Below are 10,463 nucleotides of genomic sequence, written 5' to 3' on the forward strand. Positions count from 1 at the left end.
CAAGACTTTACAAGGCACATAACTGAGACTGCAGCTGGCTTTGTGTCCCTTCCCCATTTGAAGCACCAGAACCTGAGGCATCAACCACCTCCTCATTGTTTGATGTATACATCACTCCCTTTCCCTTTCCACATTAATGCGGTCCCTTCTCAAAACCAGGTAAAAGATGATACACCTACAAAGCAGGACCAGTTATTCATCACTCAGATGACAGTTACATGAAGAGTATCATAATGGTAAGAATTCCAGGTTTACTTGGGACTCTTCCACAGCTGTTTCAGTGTATACAACTGTTTATTAAGAAATTCACTAATATAACAAAGTTTTGTTCCAGGTAAGGTTTAAGAGTATCTTTATCAGTAAAAGAACTCAAAGATACTAACTTCCTTGTTGAACACTGTGTATGAAATGTGGCAAAGTGGCAAATAAAGTACAACACAAAAAAGTCTTGTTACTTGGTGGCTAGCAGCTGTGGTGTTAAGCTGTCAATGAAAGCATATTAACAACATGAAAATGGAACATCATACTTGGGTGCAGTAAGACAGACTCATTAGGTGATTGTACACTACTGTTAACCATGCCTCAGCCTACTCTACCTGTAAAGAATTAGCACTCACTTCAGAGATCTAGGGAAGACTGATAAGCATTTTAAAAATGCCTTAAAATTCTCCAGTGTAAAACATTGTCTGTGTATTTAAGTATTAACCTATAAGTGAAGCTGTCACTTTGCAACAATATCATTTTAGAATATTTCACATATGATTTTGCATACCTAGAACCTTTTCAAAATGCATGCATATGTCACTCTCGCTCCCCTGCTAGATGATGTGCAGTCTCAATGAATACACCCACACTCAGAATGACAGCAAAAAATCCACAAATGAAGAGACTTCTTTCATCGTCTGGCAGCACAGAATTCATAAAGCACAAACTGTAAACAGCTGCCTATCAGCTTCTATCAGCAATAGTATCAAAAACAGATGGCAAAGGTCAAGTCAAAGTTTATTGACAATGATGAACTTTGACAGCCTCTATTAAATTACTTCTTCCTTTAAGGTGTATGTGATCAAAGCAGCAGAGAGATTTTCACTCAGTCACATAACAAGCTATTTGTTGAGATTGAAACATCTGGTCAATATCTTCTAACACTGCAATTTCATGCACAGTTAGCAATAGGGTACGTTTATTCTCTTCTTCTTACAGGGTCCATAAGGGTGGCACATATGGCCAATCATTTCATTCAAAAAGGTTTCAATTCCAGGCATTACATACAATTGTCTCTATGCTTTATAGTATTTTAAGTCTACCTACCATCGTTTTCCATCATCACTGCTGCCTGCTCTACTCTGCTATAAAAGCCCACAAATATGACAGAGCACTTAAAGCTTAACAGCTTTTGACTACTGGAGTTAGAAAGCAGTTAAAGGCAAGGGAGTTTTTAAAGTGGCAGGTCTTCATCCATCTGTTGTCAAGAATTCCCAATGCATTAAACTATTCACCCAAGTTCTACTAACACAGACTATAACTTTTGTTGTAATAGCAAACCCTTCCTTTATGATGCATTCCAGAGCAATTAGAGATCACCTTTTTTACTAATTTATAAGTTCTTCTGTTTCACAAACATAACATGCAACATACATTATATTTCAAGTGAACGTGTGATAGTTATAAGAACTTGATGAATCATAATCCTATTTCTCAACCTGAAATAGCAAGAAGACACAACATGTTATCTATCCCAAAAGCTGAGAAATGCTTGACTTTAAAATTATGCATCTAAGTTGCCACAGCAACAAGTAGCAGATAATGTGAAATGTACTTCTCCCATTTCTATATCCCAATCTTTTTGGTCAAGAGAGGGCTAGTTGCAAACATGCCCACAGAAAGGACATTTCAAAGAATTTTCAGTTACTATTAAACTATCTCCATTTTTATTCAGTTAACAGTTGATTTCCACACCTCATTCCCACACTGGCCGACTCCAAGCAATATCTGCAGTTGTAGGAAGTCAGACTCTAAAACTCCTCAATGTAATTATGCATCGTACCCAGATGCTGCACTATGGGCATAACGGACAGGTGGGCAGGGAAGGAAGGTAGATAATCTCCACGTGGGAAAAATCTACAAAATGCTTGAACAGAGACATCCCTCAGAGATGTCACTAAAGATGCCTGGGCTTTTCTGGAGAGTGCGTTGACTTTTGGCACTATGGCATTTATTCAGTAGTACCTCAATGCTCTGAAGAAATGGGAAATGTAACCTAGATTTAAAAATAAATAAATATCAGAATTGTACACTAGAAACTCATGGGTTTCATATAAATGTCAAGATATGGCTTACAGGTAACAGAACATGTTTACGGATTGTAAACATGAGCCTAAATAAGAGCCTGTCACACCATGCCACAGAGGCAGACAATCAAGTCAGGAAAGCAACTAATTAGCTGTCACTTAATCTCTACACCAATGCTGTTAGTGCTAAGTAGTTAGCCAGATTCGAACTGTTTTTTGATAAGAGTGTGAAGGAGGAAATGTTCCAGGAGCTCTAAACAAGTTCAGAAGTGATGGGAATAGCGCTATTAAATTGCAATCTTTTTTCAAAGAAACCCACAAAAACCCCACACAGTCGCAAAGGGTGTAAATTCAACCTAAACTTTATTGTATATGTACAGCAAGGCTTATCATATTGTGGTGCAGCATTCTGCCTGAGCTGATAAGAAGTTTATTTCTTCTCGAGCTGATAAAGAAGTTTCTCCAGAAGACATCAGGAGAACAGAAGTTAAAAAAAAATTTTAAAAAATCTAGTCTCTCTCCTCTAACTTCAAGGCTTTCTCTCACTAGAGTAGGAGCCCTCTGAATGACCAAGACAAAACTTTGGAAAGGTGGTATCACATTTTGACTTGACCCCATTAGGAATTACTATTTCAGGACTGGCCTCTCCTAAGTGTTATCCAGTATACTCCATCCACAGTTCCACATGGAAATTCCCTCCCTCCAAGGTTCAGTATTCTTAAGGAATGATTGCTCTTCTAAGGAAGAAAAATGTGAACCAACTGAAAAATGACTGCCTTAGGGTAGGCAGGTCTCAGAAAGCTTCTGTATTCCTCATGTGTGACTTCCAGGCACATTTAGTTGGAAATGCTCTATGTGCATCAAAGACTGGGACTGGCACACAGACCAGGTTGAGATTCCAGGGTAATATTGGATCCACAGTGCACATGTGAACAATGAACTGGAAGAGAACTCATACATGCTCTCACAATACAAGTAATTGCCATAGTATTCCCAACAAAGTACTCACTTCCTCAAAATTACAATGTTTTATGTTACTGAAACAAATCCATTATTACGTTTATTGCTACGTGTTCATGCACTGGTGCCTTACCTGTAACAGTTCAGAAAGGAACAAGAAACTTTGGACAACATATATACTTTCAGCTTCTTATTCCAGCAACAGCTAGATATAAAAACCTATACGGAATATCAGCTTCACGAGAAGTACTTACTTCTTATTGTTTCTTGCTTACTGACATCAAGAAGCTTGGACAACTGGCTGTCACATATAACACTCCATTTGGCTCGTTCTTCTACAGAGGAGGTTCAACAGGTCTCTAAGTTGTCAGTCCCTGTGCCCCTGTTCACCCATGGAACCCAGTCAGAGCGCCCAGGACTGCTCATGCAAACACCAGCCACCCACGCCATGCACAGGCAGGAAGCAGGTGCGCTGTACTGGGCACCCGCTGTGCGCGCTGCACAGCTCCAGCTCCCTTTTCCTCTCCAGGACCTCTGGGATAGAAATTTTGTAGCCCAGTGCAGAGAACTTCTTCACGCCCCTATGTCAGATGTTTTCACTAACCACTTAGGGGAGAGATAGTCTCCATACACCTCCACAGTAGTTAATACTATCCACTCACATAAAGACATGGTTTTTATTCTATTCACCCATAACCGAATGGCAACAATCTTATTTTTCCTATTTCTTCATTTCTTAGGTATATAAATACTGTATTGTATTTGCTCCAGTTCACAAGAATCACTTTCCCCTTCCCAGTTTCATCCATAATGCCTTTAGATTTGCTGTGGTGGGACACAAACAATACCTTTGTCAAAATAATTTAAGGCGACCTCTATTTGCTATAAACTGTAAAGATACTCCATTCTGATTCCCAAAATATCAGGGGGGAAAAAAAGCAAAATACAGTTATTTATTATAGCTTCTGATTACCTTTAAACTGTGTACTCCTTCCTTCATGGTAATTTTTATATTTGATTGTAACAAACTTTTTTTTCTTTTAACAAAATGATGACACAACATATAATTATGTGCACTTGATAGCAGCGCTTGGCACTACCTTAATTTCTTGGCACATAGCTCAAACACTCTAGTAAGTTCAAATAATTTTCACAGAAGAGATAATTTAGTCGCCACTCCTGGGTACTTCCAAAAAAGGACTGCAAATGGCTCTTAAATTTTGTTTTTCCTGATTTCAGTCACAGCTAAGACACTGGACACCTGACTCCCATGATCAGCTCAGCCTCTGCACTAACTCCCAGACCTAATTTCATAGGAGTGGAAGGCAAGGGAAACCTTACATTTACCAGAACGCTCGTTTTGATTTTAAAAAAGTCAAGTCTTCTACCATTGGCTTCAAAAATCACAGGATCAGGCCTGATGAACTTTATTTTATCTTTTGTACAACAGCAACATTTTTTTCAAACTCTAAAATCAAACTTAACAGAAAGAAGAAATACATGCATGAAACACTAAGGAGAAGATGGTTCGCTGACAACTGTACAGCCCTGATCCAGTTAATATTCTTTGAGTGAGGTGTATTTTAAAGTTAACTATTCCCTTTTCCAGTTATCTCTGAGAAGCTGGAAAGCCCAGACCCAACTGTGATCTCAATTAATCTAGTTTTACATTGAGGTAAATTTATTCACTTCAATAGAGTTGTGCATGATTTATGCAGATGCAAATGAAATCAAATCCATACCTAGTATGACCCTGTATATATTATCTTTTCATTTGGTATTTTATTTCTGATTTCAGCTAAAGGAGTACCTGCAAGTATGTGTGTATAGCTTCATTATTTCAATGTTTTAAAAAACTATCCAATATCATCTTCTACAATGCATACATTGATCACTATTACATTATAATAGTTAAGAAGTTCTAGATAAAGGAAATAAGAAAACAATGTCTCATCTGCATTAAAGCCTGTGCAACAATAAAATGCCAAATTTTGAAAGCCAACCATTTATGAAACAGAATATGGAGTATTGTGTCTTTCCTTTTTTCCATGAACATGGCAAACCAAGAATAAATTATAACTGGAATTCCTGTAAGGGTAACAAGTTATAGTGATTTGTTTTAAAAAGTAATAAATAGAACTTCACTTTAAAAATATTTTTTCATTACAGCCTCCGTCCCAAATTATTCAAGTTGCAGGAACAGCTCCCTAAACATCTTACTTGTGTATTCAGATTCACTGAAGATCAGGTAAATCACCTGTCAAACCACTCAAATACCATAAACCACTAAGTGACCACAAGTGACCCTTAAAGAAACTAATTTAGTGATAGGCATTTCAGTTCAGTTTTATTATCCTACTGGTAACAAGATCCTTTAAATACGGACAAAAAGAGCATCTCTGAAAATGTGCTTATCTTCAAATTCACAAATTGAGGATTTTCTCATTTACTTTTTTCTCTATTTTGGAATGCTTGCTATTGCTGAAGATTGTACTGTTAAGGGTGAAATGCCAATTCAAGACTTAATTTCGAAAGTCAAGATTTGTAATAGCTACCACTGAAGAAAGGGAAAAAAAAGAATCAGAGAAATATCCAGAAGGAACTGCTTTCTAAAACATACTCTAGGACCTTTTTGTTCCATCATAACCAATAACTGTTCAAAAAAAAAGGTATAAAACTAAATGAAAAAATCTTGTGGCCAAAATTTGGTGTGATATACTCTTGGCCTGTACATGTCAGAGGATCATCAATGCTATTAAATGAGACAGAAATCTTCAGCTGTTGCATTGGGAATACAGTAACTTTATTAATTCTTATAAAGTCTGATTTTTTCCCTCATGGGCAAATTCCAAATATCCAGAATTACGTGCTCTTCTTTATAATAAATCTGTCATAAAATATCTCCATCTAAGCACTTATAATAGTACTTACTTTTTAAAGAAATATTTTTATGTATGCTTTATAGCAGAAAAAGATGTAAAACAGTCTAAGCAATAATGTAATTCCACAATCTCTGTTGGTTTCTGCTCGGGGGCAAATACTGCTTTCAGCAACATCAGGCAAGCCAACAACCCCATATCTTGCTTGCGCTGGCTGCAGGATATGCTAATTGTGAGCCCTGAAGATCCAACGTATTAGACAGCATATACTTAATCTGAAACCCTAACTGCATACGTGCTAATTAATTTAGATCTAAAATTATCATACTATTACTTTTATATTTTGTGTAATCATTTTCTGTACAGCACAAAATTCATCATATTGAAAGTGCAAAAGTATAAATGTATTTAACTTAACATTTAAGGAAAACTAAAATCAAGGGTTTTCAAACTATAAATATCTTGGGATATTTTCCTTCTCAGAAAGATAAAAACCGCAACATAATTTTAAGGATTCTTTCTGGAGTTTGTGGATATTGTCACTATTATTAGGCTGTTCTACTAATGTTAATTACTTCATTACATGATTTCTCATGGATAACAACTTGTAATTCCATCTACTTATTCTCTATAGCAGCAGAGGAACACAGTAGATTAGGAGTCTGTCAAGATGATAAAATGACATCAAATGCAAATTTGTATTTGTAATATAGCATGCAAGATTTGGAAATGCTCCTTAAAACAGCAGCAGCAAACTAGCTTCAGGCACTGACTGTATGCTTGAGGCAGCGAAGGTATGAAAAAATGCTAATACATTAGAATACCTGAAGCAACAACAAAGATAGATCCTATCTAAACTTCATTAAGAGGAGGATGTGTCATTAAATCAACTGAAAGATAAGGACAAGTATTAATATTAAAACACTCATCAGTTGTAACTGGTGTAACATCATTTCTCTTGACGCAAAAGCTAACAAGTAATGATATAAAAGGTTAACTCATTAGTCCTTATTTTTAAATTTCCAAAACAAATTCCTCAGCATTTCCGATACTTTTAATCTAAAAGCCAATTTTCTGCTCATACTTATATTGATGAAACCTGACTGCTATCAGTGGGATTATACCAGTATGGATCAAAAGATAATTTGGTCCTATTATCTTAATTCTCCTAAGTTGTTCATTGTTCTACATAATATATGACTATTCAAGACTAAGTCCTCAGAATACAAATAGGTTGCTCTATTAGTGGGCTGTGAGGACATTCATTACTAACTGTAAAGCAATTTGAAACTGAACAGACCAGATCAATGCTAGACACTGTTATGAAAGTACTGCCTATTCATATGAGTTTAAAGTCAATATCACCATTTTTTATTCCTAAGAAAATACAAACACGTTTCTTTTTACCAGTTTAGCTACAAAAACTACTTCTATAAAACAAAAGCAATTTAGTATTAAAAAGAGCAAGCTGAAATTAACCTAGAACATCCAGGTTCTGCAGATCCATTATTTTAACAACGTTGAAAGCATTCATCCCTTGATTAATATGACATAACCCACACTCCAGAAAATGCTGTAGAAATTTGATATGTTACCGCAATTTTAATTTTTTTTTAATCGAAACTAGAGAGGGGTTTTTTTTGTTTGTTAATATTATTAATATGGCAACATGATTACTCTTATTTTAAGACAGTTTAGAACAGGACTGGACAAATTGTTACTGAAGGCAAAAAGCAGCCTACTACTGGCCAGTGGCAGCAGTGGCCAGTGGCAGCAAGCCACCTTCATAGATATCCAGGTTTGTAATGCATATATTCCCATACTCACACTTTATAGTACCATTTATCAGTGTACAGGGGTTGCCCTGTGGATACATGATAAGAGATGGCCAGGAGGGGTTGGTTCTCTCTCTAGGGTATCACTCTCTAGGGAGAAGGTACAGATTGTGTACTGCCACTTCATCACATCATCTGACTTGGAGCTACTTACCATCACTGCCATTGCTTCTATTTTTATAATTTTTATTTACCCTTTTTTTTGCCGTTTTTAATTTTACTATTATTTTCCAGAAAACAAACGTAGCTGTCACACAAGGACAGACTGATTTTTGTGAGGCTGAAATCTATTATGCTCTAGGTTTCATGTTGAAAGAAGTTTCAGGGGAGCAAGACCACAGTCATCAATTCTCAGAGGGCCTGACATTTTGTATGTCAGATATTTATAATGTTTAAATTTAGCCTAATAAGGTGAATATTTCTACTGATGAAATGCAACACGGTAATGAAGATCCTTCATTTTCACATCTCTCCAGTTTTCTCCTGGAAGTTCACATCCACTTAGATTTTTGCTATACATATTCCATATAGCAGACGAGAATTTTCTTTCCTCATTCTATTTCTATGGACCACTTAACAAGTCCATGATTACTTTTAGGTCACTTGAATATCTATAGACAAACACAAGGCAAATACTAAACAACAGCATCCTTCAAAGGGTAAGTTAGGAATGAACCCAAATTCAGTTAGTTCAAGTTGACATCTTCAGTAGCTGCTCCTGTTCCACCACCACTCCAATAACAATAGAAAGTTACAAAGGAAACTAGTATTACCAGCTTACAGCTAACCTTTCTTAACAGACCAGCGTGTCAAGTCAGATTTACCAATTCTTCAGGTTGCTCCCTCAAAGAACATAGTAATAAATAATTGCCATAGTGAGGATTCCTTCTAGATTTAGTGATACTAATCGTTCACCCTTTAGCAGCAATGACTTTAATGAGTTGTCTCTCTACAACAGCCCCAGCACCAGCATACCATCTTATAGAGTTTTTTACACACAAGCCAAAACAAACACTTTATTTTCCAAAATGTATTTGTTAAAATCCCAGTCTAACCCAGTATTTTAACATTTTGGAAAGTTTATGGTGACAAATGTAGGAAAACAATGTTGCTACACTCATTCCTGCAATTAAATATGACTTATAGTATAATTGTATCAACTTTTCCTTTAAAAAAAAAAACACAAGCCCTCCACTAAAAGCCAAAAGTAGCATTCTTAAGTTAAGAAACTGTATCCAATTTCCTTGCTAATCCCTTTCCCTTTCAACAATTGCTAAAGTCTGAACAAAAGATAACAGTGTTAAAAAATGAGGGCTAGAAATACATCAAAACAGGTATCTTGGACTGTTTTGGAATGAAGTTTTAAAAAAACAACTCCTCTACAGTCCTGTAGGCTGCACGTTCAGGAGATATTAATGTAGGAAGCTGTAAAAATAATTTTAACCCTGACCTTACCAGCGATCACAAACATAGCAAAAGCCGGGTGTTAAAACATTAAGCTAGCCTCCTCCACCAAAAAAAAAACCCCAAAAACCCCTCAACATCAACAAAAAAAACCACAACACTGATACAGAAGTCTAAAAGCTTATTCCTCAAATGCTTTAGACTCCTTATAAAACAAAACAAAAAACCCAAACACAAAAAACATCTTAAATTGTTACTGAACTGCCAGTCCACACCACTGCCAGTTTGTACATACCAATCTTAGGATTAGCAGAGTGTGCTCCTGTACACTGAGAAAAAACTAAAACAGAGAAAAGAAAATTCAGAGAGAATTATTCAGCACAGCAATGAATTCTGAGAACTGGCAGTATGCAGTGATAGATCCCACTTAGAAACTATTAATAACTTCTATCAAATATGTGGAAATCAGACGATTTATGGAATTCAGAGTTTAATGCTGCACATGAAATTCCTATTACGAAAAAGATCCAGTGTTTTGGTAAGATGTATATTACCTTACAATAAGGAAGCAATTATAACTGTACTACACATATGACTGGGCATTATACAGTCATGCAATATTTTATTTTGTTACTTTAATGGCTTAAATACATCTCAAGATGTACCTTCTTTATTGTAATACACAGCTATTGTACAACAAACTATTTATGACAGGAGAGTACTTTTTGCTCACTTACAAGCATGTCACCAGAAGACGACACTCACTTAGGTGATTTCTCCAGTAAAAATTCTACTTTTCTGTCTGGGAGAGTGCATCACCCAAAAACTTCCTACTGTAGCTACTTGGAAAGCAATCACAATTTGTTCTCCCTTGAACAACCTATTATTCCAAGACAAGGTCTCCTTGAACTGTAGTAATGAAACGAATGTACCTGGAAGAAAAACAAGCTATTGTTACTAGTACATGGGTAAAATTTGTTCAGTCAATCACAACAAATTGTTCCTGGGTATACATATAAAACCTTGCTGCTTCCACCAGAATACATAAAATCATTGTCTTCAGCATATCCCTAGAAATTTAAATGAAAAGTACA

This window comes from Phaethon lepturus, unplaced genomic scaffold (genome assembly GCF_000687285.1).
Source record: "Phaethon lepturus isolate BGI_N335 unplaced genomic scaffold, ASM68728v1 scaffold5253, whole genome shotgun sequence".
Lineage (NCBI taxonomy): Eukaryota > Metazoa > Chordata > Aves > Phaethontiformes > Phaethontidae > Phaethon > Phaethon lepturus.